The sequence below is a fragment of the Ambystoma mexicanum genome, chromosome 14 (genome assembly GCF_040938575.1).
Source record: "Ambystoma mexicanum isolate Mex_15411 chromosome 14, UKY_AmexF1_1, whole genome shotgun sequence".
Taxonomy (NCBI): Eukaryota; Metazoa; Chordata; class Amphibia; order Caudata; family Ambystomatidae; genus Ambystoma; species Ambystoma mexicanum.
The window spans coordinates 632,042,451-632,068,514 of record NC_090940.1 but is presented as its reverse complement, the minus strand read 5'-3'; the positions used below and the strand labels follow the sequence as shown (position 1 = coordinate 632,068,514).

The 26,064-nt window shown below is 49.5% G+C and overlaps 1 protein-coding gene across 3 annotated transcripts in view; it reads right to left on the bottom strand.

Moving 5' to 3' along the window:
• TRAF3 (TNF receptor associated factor 3) overlaps nucleotides 1-26,064 on the bottom strand; it is a 460,451-nt gene that overhangs the window by 276,037 nt on the left and 158,350 nt on the right. The gene's annotated exons all lie outside the window — the stretch shown is intronic.

The window sequence follows — 26,064 nt, the reverse complement described above, 5'->3', positions numbered from 1 at the left end:
CTTCCGGTTGCTGCGGCGACTGTCACCCGTTCCCTGTCCTGTCAGGCACCACTCTGTGGCACTCCCACTGTGCGCCACTCTGCTTCCTTCTCCTCCCGCCTGCAGCCGCTTCCTGCGGCTCCCTCTCTGGTCTGCCGCATCTCCTCCCGACTCTCCCTGCTGTTCGTTGTGGTTGGTGTTGCAACTCCAGATCTCCGATGCTCTGGGGCGCACTGGTTCCTGTGCTGTGGGGCATGGCGAGGCAGTGCACCAGGTATGGATAGTGTGTTGTGGGGTGTGGGAAGGTAGCGCACCAGGTATAGATCTTGTGTTGTGGGGAGGCAGGTGTGATGAATCCAATGGTGTCAATACTCCTTTCCCAGCGGTGACCTCTCCCCTGGCCACAGCAGCCGCTACCAGATCCTGACCCTGGGAGCAGCTATATATCAGAGTATCATATGGGGGGGCAACCTCAGGGGAGTCATACAACATCAGAGACATGGTATCCCCTGTTTCTTTGTAGAGATGCCTCCTTCATTACCCATACCTTAATGGCATATGGTCATGGCTCCCTTCCCTCCCACCGAAAACTACTGACAATACCTCCCCATACTCTGTATACAAGTCATCAAGAACTGACTTCTCTTTCCCTGGTTGTAAAAGTATTGTGACAAAGAAACTGAGTGGAGTAATGAAAAGGTAGGGGATGTAGCGCACCAGGTATGGATCTTGTGGTGTGGGGCAGCGGGTCGGCACTAGGTATGGATCTGGTGTTGAGGGGTAGGGCACCAGGTATGGATCTGGTGTTGAGGGGTAGGGCACCAGGTATGGATCTGGTGTTGAGGGGTAGGGCACCAGGTATGGTTCCGGTGTTGTGGGGTAGGGCACCAGGTATGGATCCGGTGTTGTGGGGTAGGGCACTAGGTATGGATTTGGTGTTGAGGGGCAGGGCACCAGGTATGGATCCGGTGTTGTGGGGTAGGGCTCTAGGTATGGATCTGGTGTTGAGAGGTAGGGCACTAGGTATGGATCCGGTGTTGAGAGGTAGGGCACCAGGTATGGATCTGGTGTTGTGCGGTAGGGCACCAGGTATGGATCCGGTGTTGTGCGGTAGGGCACTAGGTATGGATTTAGTGTTGAGGGGTAGGGCACCAGGTATGGATCTGGTGTTGTGCGGTAGGGCACCAGGTATGGATCCGGTGTTGTGGGGTAGGGCACTAGGTATGGATTTGGTGTTGAGGGGTAGGGCACCAGGTATGGATCTGGTGTTGAGAGGTAGGGCACCAGGTATGGATCTTGTGGTGTGGGGCAGCGGGTCGGCACTAGGTATGGATCTGGTGTTGAGGGGTAGGGCACCAGGTATGGATCTGGTGTTGAGGGGTAGGGCACCAGGTATGGATCTGGTGTTGAGGGGTAGGGCACCAGGTATGGATCCGGTGTTGTGGGGTAGGGCACCAGGTATGGATCCGGTGTTGTGGGGTAGGGCACTAGGTATGGATTTGGTGTTGAGGGGTAGGGCACCAGGTATGGATCCGGTGTTGTGGGGTAGGGCTCTAGGTATGGATCTGGTGTTGAGAGGTAGGGCACCATGTATGGATCCAGTGTTGTGGGGTAGGGCACTAGGTATGGATCCGGTGTTGAGAGGTAGGGCACCAGGTATGGATCTGGTGTTGTGCGGTAGGGCACCAGGTATGGATCCGGTGTTGTGGGGTAGAGCACTAGGTATGGATTTGGTGTTGAGGGGTAGGGCACCAGGTATGGATCTGGTGTTGTGGGGTAGGGCACTAGGTATGGATCTGGTGTTGAGAGGTAGGGCACCAGGTATGGATCTGGTGTTTAGAGGTAGGGCACCAGGTATGGATCTGGTGTTGAGGGGTAGGGCACCAAGTATAGATTGTGCGTTATGGTATGTGGGGAGGTAGGGCTCCAGGTAAAGATCTTGTGTTGTGGGGAGGTAGGGCATCAGGGTATGGAGGCTGGAGGAGAGTGTGCATTCATCCAGCCATTCCGCTACAGATGGAGCAACAGCTAAATTAATTAGTCCACTGAATAGTCCACAGCTTAACTCCTCCCCGACCCATCCCACACAATGCAATGGGCCCGAGACACTAATCCCCAGGGATGAGGAGAACGTCTGGGCAGAATGCATGGCCGGAACGCCAAGATGGAAACACCTGGCTAAAAAGCCAGCACTGAAGTGTAGAAAGCTCAGTGGGTTGGCTACAAAGATTCTGAACAAATTCCTCCTCAAATGGATTAAGTGCACCGTATATGAGCAGACAAAAAGATCAGGTTTGAATGTAAATGGAAAAGTAGGTAAACGAGCAGGCCAGGTGTGTGACATCATCTGAAAACATGAGTTCCTCATTTGCCAATGACCCAGAGATAGAATTGGGAGGCAATTCCCCAAAGAGCTCGTTATTTAGAGGTTTAGCTGCTCTAAAGAGGTGCGAGCAAACTAAACCTGATGTGCCCAAGCCCTTCTCTGGACTTTAAGACGACACCTACTGCTCAAGACATCCCAGTGTCGCCTGCATTCTGTGACGAACTGGGGTGTGGCAATGAAAGATATTGACCAGGCGAATTATGCCAGTCTAGGATATCGAAGCTGTCTTGTGACAAAATGTGTTGTCACTGGAGCATAGAAGTAGTAGGAACCTAGATCATGATCTCAAAACATGCTGTAAAGTCACCAAAGTGACTATGTCCCGGGAGGATAGCTAAGCGGCAACGTGCGTGCCTTGGAAGCAAGACGACACGAAGCAACACAGGTTCAATCCCCGGGTCCGCGCTTAGAAACCTCTGGGTGTTTAAACGCGTTATAAACACGCAACAAACAAAATAAGAACAATTACGCAACTCAAAAACAAAAAATTCCTGTAACAGCGCCTCGATGCCCGCGGGCTGTGTGAGTGCTTTAAAAAATACAAAATATTTGTTTTTTAAAAGTCACTTAAATAGTGCATATGTATCTCACAGAAGTGCAAACATGTGTGCAAGTTAGTGTTTTCCAACATACATTTTTTTATTCTTGGTATTTTGCAAAGTGCCACAGACAAACATTCTACTTCTGGGTGCCTATGCGGGAAACAAGAGAGGGAAGGGCAACAAGCGTAGGAGGAGGAAGGAGGGTGGTGCGGATGGTAACATTTACTGTAAACCCAGTAGTCAGTTAAGTTATACATCTAATATGACCAGTTAGCGCATTCAGCCTTCATTTGCCAATTAAACTTCAGTGCAAAAAAAAGTCCTCACCGTGCTTGGAAGGCAACACAAGGAAGACTACCAATATGTATGTACCTGCTGAGCTTTCAATGGTGCGCCACGGCTGGATTTGCGCTGACACATTGTGCAACAATGATGTGCAGGGATCAGATGCAATAGTATAAATACAATTAGAAGGAAGAACTCTAAAGAGACACTTGGAAGGACATGGAGGGGGCATAAAGGTTAGGGCAGGAAAGGCGGACCTTCAAAGTGTGTCTTCTTTTAATACCAGCCAGGAGGGCCGAAAGGTGGGAAGTCATTAAGCAACTCCTCCCACTTGAGACGCTTTTCTATGCCAGAGTTTGCCAGCATTAGAAAGCAATTTGCAAGTCAATTTTCCTAGACATAATGAAAAGACTTCCATACCCCATGGTGGACTTCCTCCAAGTCTTCCTGCTACACTTACTGCAAATGATTCTTACAATCAATCTCAGGGACCACCAAGATGCAAGAGGACAAGTGCGGGTGGGAGTTGATTTTTTTCGAGTCACGGCACAGTGTTAGGGAGACATTTTTAGAGAAACTACATAATTGAGTGGGGTTACAAATTTCCAGTTGCAAATATTAGCCAGGCTTAAAAATTTGCATGCCCACTCAATTCTCCACATGCACAGAGCACATCATTTTGGACTCTCCAAGAGTCTATAATTACTCGACAATGGCTAGGGGCGAGTGCACATTTTGAGGCCCGATGAACGTTGAAGCAACGTTGGGAAGCCATCCTAGCTATTAAACTAGTATAATGTGGTCTATATCGACGTTTGTAAGCGACAGCCTATCAGAGCTTACGTGCTCACTACCTAGACCTATCGGAGGGTGTGCCTAATTATGCGCTCATATCTCTGGCCCTAAAGAAGCTGTGCTAGCCTCTTAGGTGGGCCACTCTCCAGTTCAAAGCGCCGACCCCGGGGGGGGTGCAGACAATTCAGATATAAACCCATTCACCAGGAGAAGCCAGCAAACTCTGATAACAATGTTAACTGTGAATGCAAGTACGCATCCATGTACTCAGCCCATGGTGGGGTCTGCAAGGCCCTTTGACATCAAAAGAGAAGGTTTCTGTCCTACAAACTGAGAAGTCAGTGGTACTCTCAACATGTTCGCAAACAGCTTCCGGGATGTTACTACAATGTCAGGGGTAAACACTTCACATTGCAAGCTACTAGCCAGGCATAAAAGACACTGGCCACCTCAATTTTCCACATACACGCGAGCACACCATTTCCTACTCGCCAAGAATCAATTATCACTAGCCAGTAGCCAGGGCCAGTGGGAAATGTGCAGCCCGACTCCACTTATGGTAATATAACTACACACTATGCTCTGCTCCAAGCCCATGCAAGCCCTAGACACGCCTTAAAGAATAGGCTCCATACAAATCTGCTTTTCAATGTGCAAAGTCCAAAAGGAAATGTTTTAAAAAGGCACCAAACGTTACCACCGAGAGGTAAGAGGTTGCTGTGAATTGACCATGTCCAAGGAGGAGAAGTCTGGCATCAGGTTGGGAATATCAATGCGTTAAATCTCCTGCCCAAAAAGGATGGACTTCCTTCATTTCCAAGCAGCTGAACTTCCTGCTTCTGCTCCGGCACAAACGAAGGTGGAATCAAATGCCACCTTATTTTATTACAAGGCTTTTTTAGTTCAAGGTTTTCTGACTCAAGCATTTAGTGTTGTCAATGTTTTGGTAGATGGACAGGCTTGGATCAGTGAAATGCTTCCGCTCTTTTATCAGTCATGTCGCGAAGGTCGATCGTCGAAAGCAAGAGGTCTCCAAGATTCTCTTGTTGGCCATATTGTTCCCCCCCATCTGCAAAGTCCCAAACATCCCCAACCTCATTAAACAACTAACGTAAGCCTTCTATTTTCAATGCATGCTTAGGTTTGCTCCATTCGAAAACTACCAGAAATGCTTAGTAGAAGTTTGCAAAAAGATCTTTGCCCAGCAAGGTGCAGACTTAACTGGTGTGAGACAGAAGTCTCAATGTGTAGATAATCATAGGAGGTAGAGGCCACCTCCTGGTCAAGTCCTACCCAGGGATGGAAACCCACCACCATCGGAGATAAAGCGCTTATTAAATCAGCTTCTTAAATCGCTGTCTTAGCAAGGAACCAGTTCACCATGGTCCTCAGGGGAGTGCCCAGAGGTCCGTGCAGCTGCCAGCAACGGCTGCACGTCTTTGGGTGCCGTTTCAGGCCGGGGGAACACAGGCTGCTTCTGTCATGGGTGGAGTGGCTCTTTCATTCCCAGGTGCATGCAGGCCATTTTCAGTACCCGAGTAAAAGCAGCAGAATCCCTGAGAGCCAGAAGACAGAATTCTGATACAGCATTCAGAGTACATTTCATAGATTTTAGCTGTCTTTCCCTCCCTTCATCGTGGAAATTCTACGTCGATGCTACATGAAATCACACCTCTTAGCTTGCTGTACCCCAGTTATCGCTCATCCCCAAAAAAAATAAATCAAAATGGTGGCAGATGCCATTTTTGAAAATACACAATTGTTGACTGTCGATCTTCTGTAAACTGGGGGAGGGGACATAAGACATTCACTAGAACCCTGAAACCAGCCTAGTGTCTTAACCCCGCAGTCGCTGCACTCTATTCGCCTATCCGCCACTGCATGCAAAACTTGCTTGCGGGCTAACATTTGTCCACATGCATGCTGCTTCTTCCTTCCTAGTCCTAAAAACATGGGGCGCTGGCTGCTAACATTGCTAGTGTTCGGGGGTCAAGTAAGGACACGTGCCCGCTGAGCTATTATTCTATGTGCTTCCTAGACTTCATACACATTATGCTTTATTGGGTTACTTCACGGATCACAGACAGCCACAATGCATAATCCGGGCACACGGTACACATCGTCTAAGGGTACCAGGTGACCCCATGTCACCGGGCACATGCATGCCCCCGTCCAGTGCTTTCAATTCTCTATCAATTGCAACCAGGCCGTTGTACCCTCAGGTCACTTGAATTAAACAAAAGGGTACAAATAAAGTAAATGCAAAGCCCAGGTCTGGAATAGGGTATCTAAAACACTTAATACAAACAGAATGTATCAGGGCAACGTTTAACAGTAATTGTACCTGCACCCAAAATGGCGCCAGTCTGAACACTTGCTGGAGGCATACTGTTTTTATGCAAAGCGTTTCTGTCGAAAAGAAAAAAGGAGAAACCATTGCTTGCTCGGCAGTGCTACCAATCTCTCAGCATGGTGAAGGTTTAAAAAAACATTTTCTTTAAAAACGTGTGAGATAAACACTGCAGGAAGTACTGCCTCATTTTAATGCGCAGGGAAACCCCACTGCATGACCTGTTTCTGCAGAGAAGTGGCACGAGCAAGCAGGGCCAGTCTTTGCATCAGGCAGTGCAGGCTGCCTGAGGTGCCAGCCTCTAAGGGGGCGCTAGTCTGACGCCACCACTGTAATCATTTTACTCACATTTTAACACAGACATGAATAGCCCTTTCTTTGCTGTGCTCTGGGTGTAACAAAAGCACAGCAATTTATAAAAATCAAGTGTTTTAATTAAGTGTGTAAAATAACCTAGAATTGCTTCTATTTAATATTATTATGGTTATTTTAATGATGATAAAGACAAATGTAAAATTGTAAATGTTTGTAATAAACTATATAAAAAATAAAATTACTATTATTGTGCAACCAATGTAAACACTATAAGGGAATGGGCGTTCGGAATGTAGTATTACACTGTAATACCACAAGGTAAGGTTGGGGTTGCAGAAGCAACAATCTATGTTTAGAAGTCCACCATTTATGTGTCCGCCTCACCATCTGTGTTGTCACTGAAATAATGCAATCAACTTCAATATTAGTGACTGTCTGTGGGCTAAAAGGGCTGTGCAGAGAAGTGATACAGCACCCATATGTGCTTATATATTTTGTGGGTTGTCCTCGCTTCCCGAGCACTCTGCAATCTGTTGCCAAGGTGCCCCCAGGCCAGGCTTTCCCATGCTGCCGGGGTTTGCTAAGAGACTGCACAGATCACACACAAAGCTGCACCCATCATTGTGTTGCATCCGGTCACACACCAAGGCACACAGGCACTGGAGAGACACCAGAGCAGACACAGATGAGAGGGTGGGGCTAAAGGGCCGGCACAGATACCGTTTAGACTGCCCACACACCTGTGTGCCCCTAACCTGAGTGAATCAAGCAGAGCCCAGGCGGATCAGCTTCATTGATACAGATCTGACGCCTGGAATCTTAAGCAAAACACATCAAACCCCATGACCCCCTCTCCTTATCTTAGTAAGACATCTCAGACTCCAGCGATCACCCCTCTTCCGTTCATCATGTTTGGTAAGTTGAACAGGGCCTTAGAAGGACAATGCACAGACAAACCCTGGTGGTGGTGGCTGCACAGTTAACACATGCCCAGCAATTACTAATGTAAAACATTTTATTGTTAGCACCTGCAGTCATATGCATACATTTTAGGCAATTGAAATTGGATGGGTGTTCATACTTACATGTCAGGGAAGTGATTGTAAGGGTAGGGGCAGGAGGCCGTTCATTTTCAGTGCTTGTGGTTTATGAGTGGTTTTGTAAGTGAAGGAGAGTTAACTGAGTGTAACATTGAAGCTGCATTAGAATAGTCTCATTAGAATGGGTAAAGAGTTAGGTGCCCCCACACAATTAAGTTTGCCCCTCCCCCATCGTCTCTGAAGTCAGCACCTCTGCCAAAAATGGGGGTGGGGAGGCCAACGATGTTTCCCACCTGGGTGGGGTGCAATCTAGTCTAAGACTGGCCCTGCGAGCAGGAGCAGGCGCGCCCTTGCACGTGTCCTTTCAGGAACTTTGCAGCATCACCTCGACCGGCCCCAAACCCTCTCAATATTCGCGAGAGGGACGGAGGAGGCCCTGTCGGGCCTGGTCTCCCTCATGCAGGCCTGCACCAATGACTGCAATGCAGTCTTTCTGGGGAGCCCGGACCAAACTGTGCCGACAAGACGAGGTGCCAAGGAGCTTTGCTCAAGGCGCTAGGCGTAACATCACTGAACTGCACTGTACACAGGCCAGGGTGCAATGTGAACTGTTTCACCTTTAGGCTTTGGTGCACCGGAACAGAAAGCATAGGTGTGGGTTCACAGGGAGAGAAGGAGATGGCTTTCACAGGAAGAGCTGGCATGGCGGAAATGCACAGCCGTGATTTAAATGCACTCACACTACAATGCACGCTCATAGCTATTTCATTAGGCCCCAGCCAAATAGCACTGGGCTAGGGACTCTTTGCCATCTTGTCACTCCACTGGAGCGCGCAAGCAATGTTGCTAGACTGTGATTGCACAACCCCATCTCTCCTATATCCCCACCCAAATAACACTGGGCTAGGGGATCTTTGCCATCTTGTCACTCCGCTGGAGCGCGCAAGCAATGTTGCTAGACAGTGATTGCACAACCCCATCTCTCCTATATCCCCACCCAAATAACACTGGGCTAGGGATCCTTTGCCATCTTGTCACTCCGCTGGAGCGCGCAAGCAATGTTGCTAGATTGTGATTGCCTGGCCCCTGCTCTCCTATATCCCCACACAAATAGCACTGGGCTAGGGATCCTTTGCCATCTTGTCACTCCGCTGGAGCGCGCAAGCAATGTTGCTAGATTGTGATTGCCTGGCCCCTGCTCTCCTATATCCCCACACAAATAGCACTGGGCTAGGGAATCTTTGCCATCTTGTCACTCCGCGGGAGCGCGCAAGCAATGTTGCTAGACTGTGATTGCACAACCCCATCTCTCCTATATCCCCACCCAAATAACACTGGGCTAGGGATCCTTTGCCATCTTGTCACTCCGCTGGAGCGCGCAAGCAATGTTGCTAGATTGTGATTGCCTGGCCCCTGCTCTCCTATATCCCCACACAAATAGCACTGGGCTAGGGATCCTTTGCCATCTTGTCACTCCGCTGGAGCGCGCAAGCAATGTTGCTAGATTGTGATTGCCCGGCCCCTGCTCTCCTATATCCCCACACAAAAAGCACTGGGCTAGGGATCCTTTGCCATCTTGTCACTCCGCTGGAGCGCGCAAGCAATGTTGCTAGATTGTGATTGCCCGGCCCCTGCTCTCCTATATCCCCACCCAAATAGCACTGGGCTAGGGACTCTTTGCCATCTTGTCACTCTGCTGGAGCGCGCAAGCAATGTTGCTAGACTGTGATTGCACAACCCCATCTCTCCTATATCCCCACCCAAATAACACTGGGCTAGGGATCCTTTGCCATCTTGTCACTCCGCTGGAGCGCGCAAGCAATGTTGCTAGATTGTGATTGCCTGGCCCCTGCTCTCCTATATCCCCACACAAATAGCACTGGGCTAGGGATCCTTTGCCATCTTGTCACTCCGCTGGAGCGCGCAAGCAATGTTGCTAGATTGTGATTGCCCGGCCCCTGCTCTCCTATATCCCCACACAAAAAGCACTGGGCTAGGGATCCTTTGCCATCTTGTCACTCCGCTGGAGCGCGCAAGCAATGTTGCTAGACTGTCATTGCACAACCCCATCTCTCCTATATCCCACCCAAATAGCACTGGGCTAGGGACTCTTTGCCATCTTGTCACTCCGCTGGAGCGCGCAAGCAATGTTGCTAGATTATGATTGCACAACCCCTGCTCTCCTATATCCCCACACAAATAGCACTGGGCTAGGTACTCTTTGCCATCTTGTCACTCCGCTGGAGCGCGCAAGCAATGTTGCTAGATTGTGATTGCCTGGCCCCTGCTCTCCTATATCCCCACACAAATAGCACTGGGCTAGGGATCCTTTGCCATCTTGTCACTCCGCTGGAGCGCGCAAGCAATGTTGCTAGATTGTGATTGCCTGGCCCCTGCTCTCCTATATCCCCACACAAATAGCACTGGGCTAGGGATCCTTTGCCATCTTGTCACTCCGCTGGAGCGCGCAAGCAATGTTGCTAGACTGTGATTGCACAACCCCATCTCTCCTATATCCCCAGCCAAATAGCACTGGGCTAGGGACTCTTTGCCATCTTGTCACTCCGCTGGAGCGCGCAAGCAATGTTGCTAGATTATGATTGCACAACCCCTGCTCTCCTATATCCCCACACAAATAGCACTGGGCTAGGGACTCTTTGCCATCTTGTCACTCCGCTGGAGCGCGCAAGCAATGTTGCTAGATTGTGATTGCCCGGCCCCTGCTGTCCTATAGCCCCACCCAAATAACACTGGGATAGGGACCCTTTGCCATCTTGTCACTCCGCTGCTGCTAGATTGTGCTATTTTCTGTAGAATCGGGCAACAGAAAAACCTAATGATGTGAAGCAAAAACAGTGCATGCGTAGATTAATCTGGGGCAGAGCGATTTTTAGGCTTATTTTTGACAGGTATTCTTGTTTATCTGGAACATAACTTGCATTCTCTAATTTCGTTTATAGGGAAGAGGATAGACAAAGCCTGGATGAGGAAGGGTCTTCTGGGGCCTACGTCTAAAGCAGCATGCAGTGCACTGCAGTTCAGCCCAAAGTCTGGAGAAGTTGCAATCAGTAAACCAAGGAAGTCAACTTTAAGTGCAATAAACCATTGGTATTTCACTGTAAATGGAGCGATACCACTGTAGCTTCCGTCCTGTCCTCCTCATTATGTGTACGATGGCCCATTGTTGGGCCACAAACAAGGTGTAAGGGGAAATGACGTAGTAGGAGGGAAAAAAAAGGCAGGATCGAGGACGGCGAGAAATAAACTGGTTGTGTTTCTCTATCCTTTATTAACCTAGAGCCATGAAGCCACCAGAGTCCCCAACGGACACCCTATTAGGACTAGCCGAACGACACTGGTAAAGTGCTGATGGCCCACGCCATGCACCTTCATCTGCGGGGAGCGGCAAGCGTGGGGCCTGCGCAACACAAACCACGGCAAGCGCACTGGCGGCTGCCCATCATGAACAGTTGAGGGGTCTCTCCAAGCAATTGGTGCAGAACGACGGTGGCGGCCCTTCATAATCAAAATAAAACAAGGGAATGGAGTTTCCCTGAGCCTGACTTTGTTGCAAAGATGCAAGCATGGACTAGGGCTCAAAGAGCGACAACATATTCGGAGAGTGCCGGAGAGACATCCAAGGTACTCAAGATATCAGAAAACATACCCGCCATAGTGGCGGCGTCCTCGCTACACATAGTCCCATTACACGCCATTTTGACCTCAACGACAACAGCAACATTGGGCCCAGTTGGGTGCAATAGCCAAGGGCCTTTGATGTGTACATCGATGCATTGGGACCCCTAGATAACCACCAAAACAAATGTTTCTCACGCTGGTGGTAGGCTCAGCAACCCGAGACATCCTCTATGAACTGCCAGAAGACACCAAGGACAGTTTCAGAGGCTTAAAAGCTGTGCTTACAGAATATTTCACACCACACACTAACATGGACTACGAACGTCACATGTTCCATTCCATGACTCAGAACAAAGGTGAGGCAATGGACGCATTTGTGATGCGTTTAAGAGCGTGACTGGAGGACTGTGTGTTCCACAACTACTCTAATGAGAAAGCGCTGCATTCCCAGATAATAACTGGATGCGAATCCTCAATTTTCAGGAAGAAAATGCTACAGAAACCGCGATGGCTTGAAGAGATCCTGATGCTTGCACGCACAGAAATGGCCATAGAACAGAATTGAGTCAATGGACAGGCTGAAGGGTCATCCGTCACACCCAGCGGTAGTGAACAAGATCATCTTGGCTCCAATTCCTACGGCTTCAACAGATCAATAGTGTTTCAAATGCGGTTATGAATTCCCAAAGAGACATGACTGGCCATTGGCCAACTTTGCTCAGCATGTGGGGGGCAAACCACTTTCAAGCGGTGCGTTGGATGGCACGGAACCCGCCTAAAGGAGAATTGGCCACCAATGAGAGCATAAGCCAGATTGCAAGTGACACCCTTGTTGCACTACCATGAGTGGCCGCACAGACGGCATCAAGCGAGTCGAAGACGAGTAGTAAAGCCCCGGAAGGCAGGAGACCTCCAGAAAGAGGAACGTCCCGCTTGTCCACCTCCCAACAGTACAGAAGACCAAAAAGACACATACGTTATCTGGTTGAAAGGTCACCCTCAGAGAGTGAATCCAGCTCATCGTCGGATAATTAATGGATATCTGTATACATTAGGAAATCAACAAGCCATAGATCACAGGCCCAAACTTCTACAAGTCAATGGCCTTCAAGCAGATTATTTACAACAATTCTTTACCACCAGAATTAATATAAGAGCTTTGAGATCTATTTCCCAACATCTCTTATTCGTTCCAAGATGCCGCACTGGCAAGGTGGCTAAATCTGCTCTTTTCGCAATGGGTCCGATCATATGGAATGCCCTTCCCCTCGAGTTGAGGTCCATTGAGTCGCTTGAGATCTTTAAAAAGAAGCTGAAGACTCATCTTTTTAACTAATTAGTGGCTATATGTCAGTGAAAATATCCTATTTTTCCTCTTTCTGTTTAACTACGTGCAACCTCTTTGCTGATTCTGTGTAATTGTTATTTGTCTTATAGCGCCCCCACGCCTTCGGGTCTATGGCCGCGCTATACAAATCAATTAAAGTAAAGTGTCTGGTGGACATGTGATCAGTGAAGCCATTCACGAGAACATACACAAAGCCCTGACACTGCGCCTGACAGAAGTGGACATCTATCCCTATGGGTCAAGAATGCCATTGCCATGCACAGGGATGTTTGAAGCCACCTGCAGGTACAAAACACAAACTAGAAAACATCAGATTCACGCATTAGAGGCGGCAGCTGAAAGTGGATACATTTTAACTTTAAATTAAATCGGCCCTAGACGTGGGGCTACCACATGTACCATACAAACTCATGGCCCATAAATACATTGACACAATCGAAAGGATGGGATCAATATTTCCGTGACTGTTCAAGGCCTAGGGAAACTAAAAAACAAACAGATACATTTTCACATCGACACAGCAATCCAGCCCATTGCACAACACTACCGTAGCATACCTGTGAACATACAACACCAAGTGGCATACGTATTGCACAAATTACTGGAACAGAACATAATAAAACCTGCTATGGGATTAACACTGTGGGTGTCACCATCGTAGCAGTACGCAAGAAGGGATCAGACACCATCCGGTTATGCGTGGACATGAGGCGTCCTAACCAGGCCATCGAGAGGGAACAACATCAGGCCCTCCGCATCACAGACATGATACACACCTGCGGAACAGAGTCAAGATATTCTCGAAGCTGGACCTCAACAAAGGGTATCACAGCTGGAACTGGCCCCCGAATCACAGTATATCACCATCTCTGTAACCGATTTGGGACTTTTATAGCAGGGCTTGCAAAATCTACTAGTACACTTCCACTGGCGAGCAGATTGTATGAAGGGCGAGTATCATTTGTATGGTACTCGACCTTGTTGGCAAGTACGAGATGTTTGAAACCTTTTTTTGACATTTACTGCAAACAAACTTTGTTTAAAGTAAAGGGCAAATTAAAGATTTGCTGTGCATGGCTGGCCTTTGGTTGGCAGAACTTCACCAAATATGAAGTGTGCTTATGTTGACATGCTCCACTTAACAGAAAGCACAGGTCAATATTTTGTCACCCATCACCATGGGGAAAGTGCATTTCTCTTAGGTCGAGTATGTTAACCAAGGAACTCACCCTGCAGGTCTAGTGGGATTTTTAAGAATTTGCAAGGCCTGTTATAGGTACAAATGCCTGAGCTTTGGGGTTTAGTCGGCTGCTGAAATATTCCAAGCGGAGATCCACGTCATCAAGCTTGTGCCAAGCTGCATTAATTAAAGCGACATCCTGACGCTGACGGTACCGATGTGGAGAAACATGAGACATTGGCAAGCGTGTGCATGGCCCTAGAAGCAGCCAACCCCATGCTGAATTGTGAATTTAGGAAGCACACACTCAGGTTTTTCCGCACGTCATTTCAGAACAGGGCATGAAGCTGGACCTAGAGAAGGTGGCAGCACTAAACAACACGCTGCTACCCACGAATATGTCAGACCTTCTCTACTGTACAAGCTAGAAAGATATGATACATCAAAGATTTTTCTATGGTCAGCGCCATGCTGCGCACTCTCACGAAACTACACACAACCTTTCAATGGTAAAAGGAATGTCAGGAGGCTTTTGAAATCCTATGTCGCAGAATCACAACGACTATAACATGGCCTACTTCAACTCAGAGAGGTGCATGGAACTGACAGTGGATGCAAGCCCAGTGGGGCGGGCAGCCATGCTCGCCTAATTTAACCGGGACACACCTCGTCTGCTACAGTTTGTCTCCTATGCCAGCAGGAGCCTCTCCAATTCCGAACAGGCATGCTTGCAGCCATAGAAGGAAGGACTGGCAGTGGTGTGAGCATGCAAACACTTTCATCTCTTTTTGTAAGGGAAGCCATTCACAGTAGTGTCTGGTCACCAAGCACTCCTATCCATATATGGAAACCCACAGGCAAGGATACCCAAGAGGATAGCAAGATGGGGATTAAGGCTACATGACTATGCATTTGACATCATATACAGGCCAGGGAAATAAGAAAACCCGGCTGACTACCTCTCCTAGCACCCCGTTTAGCCTGCAAGCAGCACCCCGTTGATCAGAGGTGTTGCCTGTGGGGGTGGAATGAGGGGGCTATAGCCCTGGGTCTTTTTTTTTTTGTTATATCCCCGAATAGAAGCTCAGGGGCTACAACAAAAAGGCTGGCTAGCCCTGAGTCCCGACATTAGCATAGCCACAAATATTTTCCAGCCCTAGCAACACCCCTGCCGTTGATTACGGATAGGTACATCAATTACGTGGTGCACCAGGCGATACCAAAGGGCCTAGACCTAGTAGTGCTATAACAGGAGTCAGAGTGTGATCCTCTGTGCGTCTGTGGAAAGGACACTGGCAACATGCAAGGACAATGGGGGAAGAGGAAACAATAGAAACACAAAATGACAAAGAATATATTGCTGGTTAAGGATGATCTAGACGTGTTGAAAGATGGCATACTACTAAAAGGCAACAGACGTGTGGCGTCAATGGCACTGAGACATCAAGTGATTGAGCTGGCGCATGAGGGACACAGAGGGATCGTATCCACAAAGCGCATGTTGCGCCAGAAACTCTGGTTCCCTCAACTAGATAAACAGGTAGACGAGACGCTGAAGAGATATCCCACGTGTTGCGTCATAAATCCCCACACAAGACCCGCTAAGAATGATGGAGCTGCCGGCGCGTGTGTGGGAGAAAGTGGCCATTGATTTCCTACGACCAGCAGAGGGAGGTTGTTACTTATTGGTGACAATGGATGAATATTTTCACTTCCCAGAAGTACAAAATAGTAGCATCCACAGCCGCCACTCACATCATGCCGGCATTGGACAAGATGTTTACGGCCAACGGCATTCCTAATCCCAGTCAAATCTGATAATGGGCCCCCATTCACCAGCTAAGACTTCAGGTTTTTCACGAATAGATGGGCTTCAAACACCGATGGGTCACGCCATTGTAGCCACAGGCTAACCGGACAGTGGAACAATACATGGAAAATGTGAAAAGGGCCTTGCAAATTACTCATCCAACGGGCAAGCCTCTTGAACAGATCCTGTATCAGGTCTTGAGAAAATATACACCCCATAGTACGACAGGGAAATGGCCGTCATAAGCAATGTTTGAAAGAAAACATCCAGACATGGATACCTTATGTTAGGGGCCCTGAAGAGAAATACCCGGAGTATGAGAACATGCGAGACCAGGATGTGAGAGCAAAGTCCAAGATGAAAGCCTATGCGGACATCAGAAGATGTGTGGAAGAGCCAATAAGACATAGGTGATACCGTATTAGTTCGCCAACTAAGACACACAAACACACCACCCCGTTTCATGATGACCCAATAATAATACAGACAAAGGAATCACTGAGAACTGCGTAAAGTGGGGCTCAACAGTCAACGAGAAACTCCTCACATTTCTGGAAGGATGCAAATGGGTGATGGACACCACAGAAGAGGTAGGCGTGACCGGGTATGAATCAGACTAGTCATATCAAGGGGATGGAGAGGAATCAGAGGAGGAGACACCTGCAAAAAATGAACTGGGGTGGCCTCCGCTGGAGATCAGGAGGCTGGATAGACCACAGAGAGCGAGAACTAGGACTCAAAGACTTATTAAAGAAATAGTGTAACTAGGGTACGTTAATTTAAAGTGGGGAAACGTTGTAGCATCCGGGTCTGCAGCTGGAGCACGTCCTCCTCATTATGTGTAGGAGGGCCCATTGTTGGGCCACAAGGAGAAAGTGGAAATGACGTGGGAGGAGGAAAAAAAGGCAGGTTTAAGAATGGCGACAAACATTTGTTTCCCCGTCCTCCGTCTCTGCGTCTTCCTTTATTAATGAAGCGCAGTGCAGGCACCAGAGTCCCCAACGAGGCCCCTTTGGGACGAGCAGAACAACAACCACAAGTGAATTTTGTTTTTTTTAAATAGCATACATAGCAACCTGAATCACTTCTAGCCACTTCTAATTTGCTCCTCCAGAACCATCAAGAACAACATTGCCTCGCTTGCCCCTGCACTCGCTGATCTCTGCAACCACTCTTGCCACTGGAGCTTTCCCATCCTCCCTCAAGTACTCCCTGGTGCGTCCCCTACTGAAAAAACCTTCAGCAGATCCAACCTGTCCATCCAATTAACGCCCTATTTCTATCACCCCCTCACCTGGGAAACTGTTGGAGAAGCTGGCCTTTTCACAACTTACCTCATACACTGAACTTGTTGGTGGTATCTACGACCATCAGTCTGGGTTTCTAGCATCCAGAGGCACGGAAACTGCTCTTCTGAACACCTGTGAAGAACTAATCGCATCTCCGGACTCTCAAACTCCAGCTGACCTCATTCTACTCTCTCTCCCCTCTGTCTTCGATACGGTTAACCATTCCATCCTCATAAAACTACTCCACAATACCTTTGGTATCTCGGAGCAGGCACTGGACTGCTTTACCTCCTTCCTAACTGACCGTTCATCCCAAGTCATTCCTTCACCACCTGTGGTGTTCCCCAGGGCTCAAACCTCTCCCCTGGGTCTTCAACACTTACCTTACTCAGCTAGCACTGCTCATTTCCTCCTTCTCCGCCAACTTCCAGAACTATGCAGATGAGACACAACTCTTTCTCAAACTCCCTGCTGACCCTCGTGCATCTTCCATCATCCCATACTGCCCATCTGCCTTCTAGTCCTGGTGTACTTCCAACAATATCTGCCTCAATGCCAGCAAGATTGAGATCATTCCCATTAGGACCCCTGCTCCCTCTTTTTTCCCCTCACACATGCCCTCCTCTATGGGCTCTCCCCTGGCTCCTTCTGACGCCAGAAACCTTGGAATCATCTTCGACTCCTCTCTCTCCTTCCTCCCTCACACTCGGGGCATTGCCAAGAAGTCCTACGTTCAACTCTTCCTTCTGAAAGGAATTCTACCTTTTCTCACGTTCCCCCAGAAGCTCAAAGTTACACAAGCCCTGGTTCTCTCTAGGCTTGACAACTGCAATAACCTTCTCCTGAATCTACCTTTTTCCACTTTACGACCCCTCCAGCTGATCCAAAATAGGGAAGCAAGACTTATCCTTAGCCTTAAGCCCAGAGACTGCATCTCTCCTGCCCTAAAAACTCTTCACTGGCTCCTGGTTGAGGCGCAGATTAAATTCAAATTCAAATCTCTCTGCATCATCCACGAAGCTGTCTGGGGCCTGGGACCACGCTATCTGCAACTTTCTCTTACTAAATACTCCCCCTCGAGACCTCTGCGGTCCTCTGGTACCAACTCTGTGTGTAATGTGTTTTTGCTTTCTTCAGCTGGCTCCCACTTAAAGAACAACCACCCGCTCTCTCTCTCTCTGTCTTGAGCAGGACTTCCTCAAATTCCAGAAGTTCCTCAAGACTTTACTCTTCACCTCCTCCTTCCCTTCGTTCGTCCCTCTGCTAATCTCACACTCGCTGTGATTGTTGATCAGGGCCCTTAATTATCCCTCTGAGACCTGGCCTCCCATAGCCAATCGCCCCAGCCTAAACCCTGCAGGCCTGCACTTTCTACCCAATGCGGCCTGAGCTGCATAACACTTACCTTACTATGCACTTCATCTGCTGCTCACCCACAAGCACGGCAATTCCAGCACTTACCCTGACCCACCCCCCCCCCCCATTTCCCCTCTTCTTGCTGCAATGGCACATTCTGAATACTCACAAGGCATAGTAGGTTTGTCTTTATCTTCCACTGTATTCATCGTTCTCCAATTCCATGTAGCCTCCCTGTTGCCCTGTATGCACTTGGAAATAGAATTGACTTACCGGATAAGCACCTAATAAATGCACAATAAATAAATAATTTCTCTGATAAGCCATAGTAAGGCACAATGGTTTTTCACTGATTAAACACCAAGCGGTGAGGTTGGGATTTGAGAATCTGTGCACCGGACCCCATCTCTTCTCAGGACTTCTTGGTTCTCTTTTATGGAGATGGCGTGAAACATACCCCATTTAGAATAACCCAAACTGACAAATAATGTTGGTGATATGTTAAGCAATAAAGGTACAACTACAACCAAAAAAGGGATGGGTGTGAGGTTTTGAATAAATCTGAATCACTGGCAATGCTCTGGGTCAACTTCCACACCACCGTTTTTTAGCCCGTCTGCACCATTGCAAAAGGGGTACAGCCATATGCAAATCAGTCAGGTACTGCCACCAAAGTGCCGGCATGCAAGTGTGCTAGATTTGTAGCCGGCTTTTAGGCCTAGTTGGACAAAAAGTGGGTTCCCATATCTAGCAATCCTGCTCACACGTGTGTGCAAGTTGCAGCTGATTGAAATGCACCCCTACCACACCAGGTGGAAGATGCTGTGTGCACGCCTGCGCTGGCCATGGATGAGCCGCCGTCTTTTGTTTCAATCTGTGTTTGTGACATTGTGAATGGTCCATGCCATTGTTCCTTTTTGGGAGATTGTCCAGCATGTGCACCATCCTGCCCCACACACCACCCACTAGTTTCTCCCACACAATGTCATACCACAGTGCACGGCACCCCACATGTGGCCTCGCCGGGAGCTCGGCGGGCATGTTCCCTGACAGAGCGGTGGCAAGGTATCCGTGAACGGCAGAAGCGCCATCCCCAAATACTCTCAGAATTCGTAACAGAAGGGAGGAAGCCCCCTCGGGGCCTATTCCCCCTTCTCCCCCCCACACGTGGGGAAAAAAACAATTCCATTAATTAGTGTTTTGAAGTCTTCTTACTATGTTTATTACTATGTTATGTGCCTGCAAACGCCAATGTACAACCATGTCTGGGAACCTTTACAGTCATTTCTGGTTATGTAAGGCTAACCATTTTACTATGAGGTTTGAGATTGCGATATGGCCGCCTTAAAACGTGCTGTAAAAATCACCATAATAAGTTAAATAAGCCCTACCTACCCAAAAGTTCCAAACGTGTCTGCGAGTTGGTGTTTGCCGAACCCCAAACATTCGTAGCATTAAAACGCTTTGTTTGAAACTTAATAATTATTGGGTCTTTAGGGGCCGATTATGTAGTGCATTCTTGCATATAAATGTAAAATGCAATGACAACTACCACCAAAACCCATGGCCTTTGCTTGTTCTATTGGCAACTGAAATGTACACAGAGGCGTAGACAGTGTAGGGCCTGAGCTGGCAAGGCCCACCCAATATCTGTAAATGCCCACTCAGCAGCAGTGTGTGGGCATTTACAGAGGTTAATGTCCCTGCGGTGGGCCCAACTGCATTAGCTTGAAGCCCCACTTGTTAGACCATCCTGGCTACGCCCCTGAATGTACAACCGTTTCTAATTATGTCCCTGGTGCAGGTTCTCCGAAGGTCCCAAACAGCTCTCTTCCAGAATGCAGAGTAAGAAATCCAATGGTCTACCACTCGCACCTGGTCAGACATTTTACCCTTGGAGCAAACCCTTCTTTTGAGATGATCGGCAAGTCCCGGCAATCACTGGTTTCTCTTGCTCTGCCATAAATGGCGCCTGGAGGCTGCCTCTGGGTGGTAGCGGTGCATGGGATAAGTCAAAATAACATATCATAAATGACTACGTGGTATGGCATGCACCCAAGTTTGTCAGTGAGCGGTTCCTCTGCACCCAGGAGGGGAAGTTTGCGTGCCAGCATTTGGTTTGTGCTGTAATGCGGTGCAACTCAGCCCGGGTCATTTTTCTGGGCTGATGGCAATGTCTATGATTGCCGTCACGTGTGAAGCAGGTGCACAGACAATGCCAAGGACCGATTCAACGCTCCAATTCTTTATAGCGGCACGGCCCACTGCTGGGCTCTTGCCAATTGGCCCGGCATGTCGCACTCGTCAGTGTGAACGGCTATAAGAGAACGTAGTTGTGAGTGACAGGGAGGCGTGGTTTAGATTTGCCCTGGATGTAGGTTAGGATATTGTTCTCTTTCAGGCTAAACAGACAAAGCAGGGCTTCTTTCACCTTTCCCTGCATCCCCTGCAGAGCTCAGAGAGAACTGGTGGCAAAACTCTGCTCTGCAGAATTTGGCGCTACTGATTGTTTTGGACTACACCTACCATCAACCCTAGCCAGCATAGTCAATGGTGAAGGATCATGGCAGTTGTAGTCTGAAACGCGCGCTTCCCATAAGCAATCTTGCACGAGACCGGAGAGTGCCATCAAGAATACCGTGAGCTGTGATTGGCAAAAAAGATGGTCTTCGCTCTCATCTTGAATTAAGTAAAGGGGATCAAGCCAGACCTTGTGCAGAGGTTCTCTGGACTGGGCGTTCAGGTGCTTTTGTACTGACTCAGAGGGACAAGTAAGCAACAACAGAATTGCCGGTTTAACCGGAACTCCACTCCAGTTACAAGCAGGCCTCCCTTCCCGCCCTGGGGCGAGGGGAGGACGGAAGCCGTAGGCAGCCGAGGCTCCAGATCGCTGCATTGATTCTGGAAGGTTATCTGGGGCCACAGGCTCTCACGCTTAAGGATACACTGGCGCTCTTATGGCTCCTGTGCCTCCCAAAGAGAACACTACTGCAACAAGCAGTGTTTTCTCACTGACCGAAAAGGTCCTTGGGACCAATTTTCAAAACATTTACGGTGCAAACGATGAGGTGCTCTTGGAGGGAGTATCCTCACTTTCAGGAGCATACATCAAGAATGGATTTAGGGATTTAGTGTTATGGTAGCTATTGCAACCCTCCAAAAGAAGTCGGTCTGTTGGAATGCTTTGCCACCTGCGGGGAACACAGAGCAGGGATTCCACGCAACGAGGATCCAACTATAAAACATGGTGCAATAGGTTTGCAGCAGCCTAGACCTACCTAGAAGATACATGGTTGATCATGGAGAAAAAGGTTGCTTTGAGTTTCTCTAGGATAAAAAGTTGCAAGCTGCGGTGAATTTATCGAGAAACAAATGTTAAGGTCTGACAAGTTCCACCACGTTCCACCAACTGTAGATTCAGCTCCAATGTGTGCAACCCTGCATGCCCACGTGACAAAGCTGGGGTGGGCCCAAGACACTGGAGGAGCATTCCATACTCAATAGGTGCTCAAACTCCTCTCACATAAGACCAGTGGGGGTACAGGGTGCTGGTTGTAAGCCACATTAGTACACGGCACGCTCTGTCTATGGGAAATACTATACGTGTATAGGCCCTTTTCCGAGCCATACCACACAGTATTCGCGTGGACGTACGAGCGTTCCGGCATTTGTACCCGGCGAGGTGCGGCAGCCCCTTAGCCAATGAGGAGGCTCGAAACGGGGCAATCCCCGCACCATGCCTCCCCAAGGCTGGAGGCTGCCTTTGTCCCCCGCCGGGGGCTCTGGTAAGTTTTTTTTTCCCCCTTCATCCCCCTCCCCTGCAAACAATCCCGTCCCCGCCCTCCCAACCCCACTTACCTTCTTTTTTCTTTTTCTCGGGAGCGAACGCGCTGGGAACACTTATGTTCCCAGCGCGTCCGCTCCCGATGGCCACCATGGAAAGGGAAAATGGACTACATTTTCCTTTTCCCGGTGGCCTTTTTGTTTGAATTTTTTTTCTTTTTTTTCTGTTTCGAAACACGGCAGCCTTTCGGAACAGAAAAATATGCCATTAGTACCCCGGTCTAACGGGCCGGGGAACTAATGGCTATAAGACCCTCAGCGGCGGGCCAATACCGCCCACGGTAATGCCCCAGGGACTTCGTAAGGCTCTGGGGCATTACCTGGGCCGGTATTGGCCCGCCGCCTCGGGTCTTATTGCCACAATAATGCCACAGCAGATCGCTTTGAGACAAATGAGCCATTGAAACTTAAAGGACTAGAGAATATTCATTTTCAGGACCAGAGTGTTCCACCGACGGACAAGAGCTGCAAGACCGGGAGGTTCGCAAAATCCAGGATTGACCTCTACGAGATATCCAGCCAAGTTTAAGGGGGTGCACAAAGGCACACTGTTAGCTTGTCTTGGATGGTGCTTTTATGATGCCCACCCCCACCTCCATGAAGAAAGTGAAGCCTGTCAACATGGTAGTTTATTTTGTTCGCCTTTCCTGGCCAATGCAAGGCACTTTTGGTGGTTGTCCGTAGTGCTGTGGAAACAGGGGAAGAAGAGGTTTTTGATATGGATAGTGGTATATACCACATTTCGGGGCATACCTTGCATGGTCACAGGGACACTGGGTTCAGGTAAAGTCATGGGCCTCTTGTTCAACCATCTTTCCGCCCGTCGTTTCTTCTATAGATATGATACAAGTCATTTATAACGCACCTGTACACAAGTGTTTCTAGGTGCGACAAGACAAGGAAGGGAAGACAAACGAGGACAAAACAACGATCTTACTAGGCCTTGTGTCATTCAGATCGCACAGGTGCGGGGGGTGGGGAGGGAGGTGGAGAAGTGCCAGGGGATCTAGGGGGAGGAGTGAGTGCAAAGGAATTCATAAGTGCTGCCAGGGAGGTGGCTCATAAGTGCAGAGAGTCAGGGGACTGTAGGGTTGCAGATACAGTCCCTAAGGGGTTGGGAGGACCGGAGGGAGTGCAAGGACAACTGGTCGTGCAAGAGTCTGGTTCAGTGTGAGGCTAGGTAACCAGTAAGCGCCGCAAGGGAGAGGGAGAGAGAAAGCCAAAGCGAAAAGGAAGGTCTTGAGTTGCTTCCTGAACCTTAGGTGGTCCTGCTCAAGTTTGAGAGAGGCAGGGAGACTGTTCCAGATGGAGGCCCCAGGCGAGGACAGAGATTTACGCCCCACTCTCTGCCTGGAGAAGCATCTCACCCTCAAGAGACTTGGGGGTGGATGAGCGGAGGGCTTGAAAAGGAAGATGCTTAGGAAGAGAACGTTTGATGTAGCGTGGTCCCTGGTCCCAGAAAGCCTTGTGGACGATGCAGAACGTCTTGAACTTGATCCTAGTAGCCACAGGGAGCCAGTAGAGAGATTTCAGGGCTAGAGAGATACGATCTATGGGCTTGAGGCCAAGGACAAGTCTCGCAGTCCTGTTCTGGATTAGTTGTAGAGGGCGAAGAGTAGAGGCAGGCAAATTTAGAAGGAACAAGTTACTTACCTGTAACTGTTGTTCTCCAGCATGGGTTCTGGCATGGATTCATATGCTCATGAATATAAGAATACATAGCATTATACACATGCACAACCACGGGAGGTGGCACCAGGCTCAACATTAAGCAATACAACAACTCAACATTAAGCAACTCTTACCTCCTCACCAGGCTCACCTTAGGCGAACAGGTTGCGCAGCACTACTTGGCCGAGCCTGGACTCCTCCCTGGAGTCCCGATCGCTGCAGTAGAATCTTGTGAAGGTGTGCGTCGACCTCCACGTAGCAGCCCTGCAGATGTCTAGCAGGGGCACACCAGACAGGAATGCCGTAGTAGCAGCGATCGCTCTGGTCGAATGGGCTCTCGGACGGCCGGGCAACGGTCGGTTTGCCAACCAGTGACAGTGCATGATACAGCCGGGGGGCCATCTGGAAATGGAAGCCTTCGAGAGAGCCTTCCCTTGGTTCACAGGTCCAAAGTTCACAAAAAGCTGTGACGTCTTCCGAAAACTCTTCGTGCGGTCCATGTAGAACTTTAGCGCTCTAGCCACATCCAGCGAGTGCAAAGTCCTCTCGGCCGGCGACGAAGGAGACGGGAACACAGGTAACACCAAGGGCTCGTTAAGATGGAAGTCCGACGGCACCTTGGGTATGAAGGAGGGGTGCGTCCTCAGCACCACCCTTGTGTCGTGAAAAGTCAAGTACGGGGGCTTGCAGGATAGGGCCTGGATCTCACCCACGTGTCGTGCAGAGGTGATGGCCACAAGAAATGCCATTTTCCACGACAGGAACTTCAACGGCGCCGAATGCAGGGGCTCGAATGGCGGCCCCATGAGCCTGGTCAGCACCACGTTGAGCTCCCAAGCCGGGGCTGGAGCCTTCACCGGCGGGAATGATCGGAACAGTCCCTTTATAAATTCCTTCACCAGTCGATGAGACCACAAGGACGCCCGTCCCGTGGTTCTGGTGTATCAGGAGATCGCAGCTAGATGTATTTTGATGGAGGCGTGAGCTAGTTCAGCTTTGGCCAGCGACAGTAGGTACGGCAGTACTTAAGGGGCCGTAATCCTTAGAGGGTTAATCTTCTGTGCACGGCACCAGACAGAGAACCTCTTCCACTTATGTCCGTAGCACTTGAGAGTTGAGGATGCCCTGGCTTTTGCAAGAACCTCTCTGCAGTCAGCCGGGATATTGTACCCTCCAAACTCTAGCCCTGCAGGAGCCAGGCCTGCAAGTTCAGCGACTCCGGATCGTGATGAAGGATGGCGCCTCCTTCCCTGGCGAGAAGATCCGCGTCCGTCGGCAGCTTGAACGGAGGGGATGCTGCCAAGTCCAGGTCCGGGAACCAGATCTGCCTCGGCCACGCCGGTGCGACGAGGATCATCCTGCACCGGGACCTCTTGAGCTAGTTGATGAGTCGGAGCAGCAACGGCAACGGAGGGAATGCATATAGGAACAGGCCGTCCCAGGGGAACGAGAACGCATCTCCCATGCTTCTCGGCTGGGGAAACCTGCTGGCGAATCTCTGGCACTTGGAGTTTGTCGCCGTCGCGAACAGGTCGATCTGGGGTTTGCCCCATCGCCGAAAGAGTCGAGCCACCAGATCCTGTCATAGTTCCCACTCATGGCACGAGTGCAGCTCTTTGCTGAGCGAGTCGGCGATGGTGTTTTTTTATCTCTGCCAGATGAAACGGCACCAGAAACATCCCTTGGGCAACGACCCAATGCCACAGATCCTGGGCTTCCTTGGACAGAGTTGGGGACCTGGTTCCGCCCTGCTTCCAGATGTAGAACATTGTGGTGGTGTTGTTGGTGAAAATCCTCACCACCTTGCCCTTGAGGGACGGAAGAAAAGACCTGAGGACCCAGAACACTGCACGGAGCTCCAGGATGTTGATATGGAGCGACTTCTCCTCCGGGAGCCAAAGGCCTCTCGCCTGAAGGTCTCCTCGCTCGTCGGAAAGTCTCATTGAGGGGGATCCAGTGGCCGTCGAGGAACTCCTGCAGGGGGCGCATCCGAAGCCTGCACAATCACACGACATATATGCACGAGGACATCATTCCGAGGAGGGATTTGATGGACCTCAACCTGGCCACTTCCGTGGCCAGCAGACGCTGCACCTTGCCCAGGATGGCTGCCGTTCTTTCCTCCGATGGCGAAGCCAGACGCGCCCCTGTGTCGAGCTTGGCTCCCAGAAACAGTGCGACTTGCGAGGGCACCAGGTGGGATTTTGGGTAATTGATGGAGAACCCCAGATCCGTG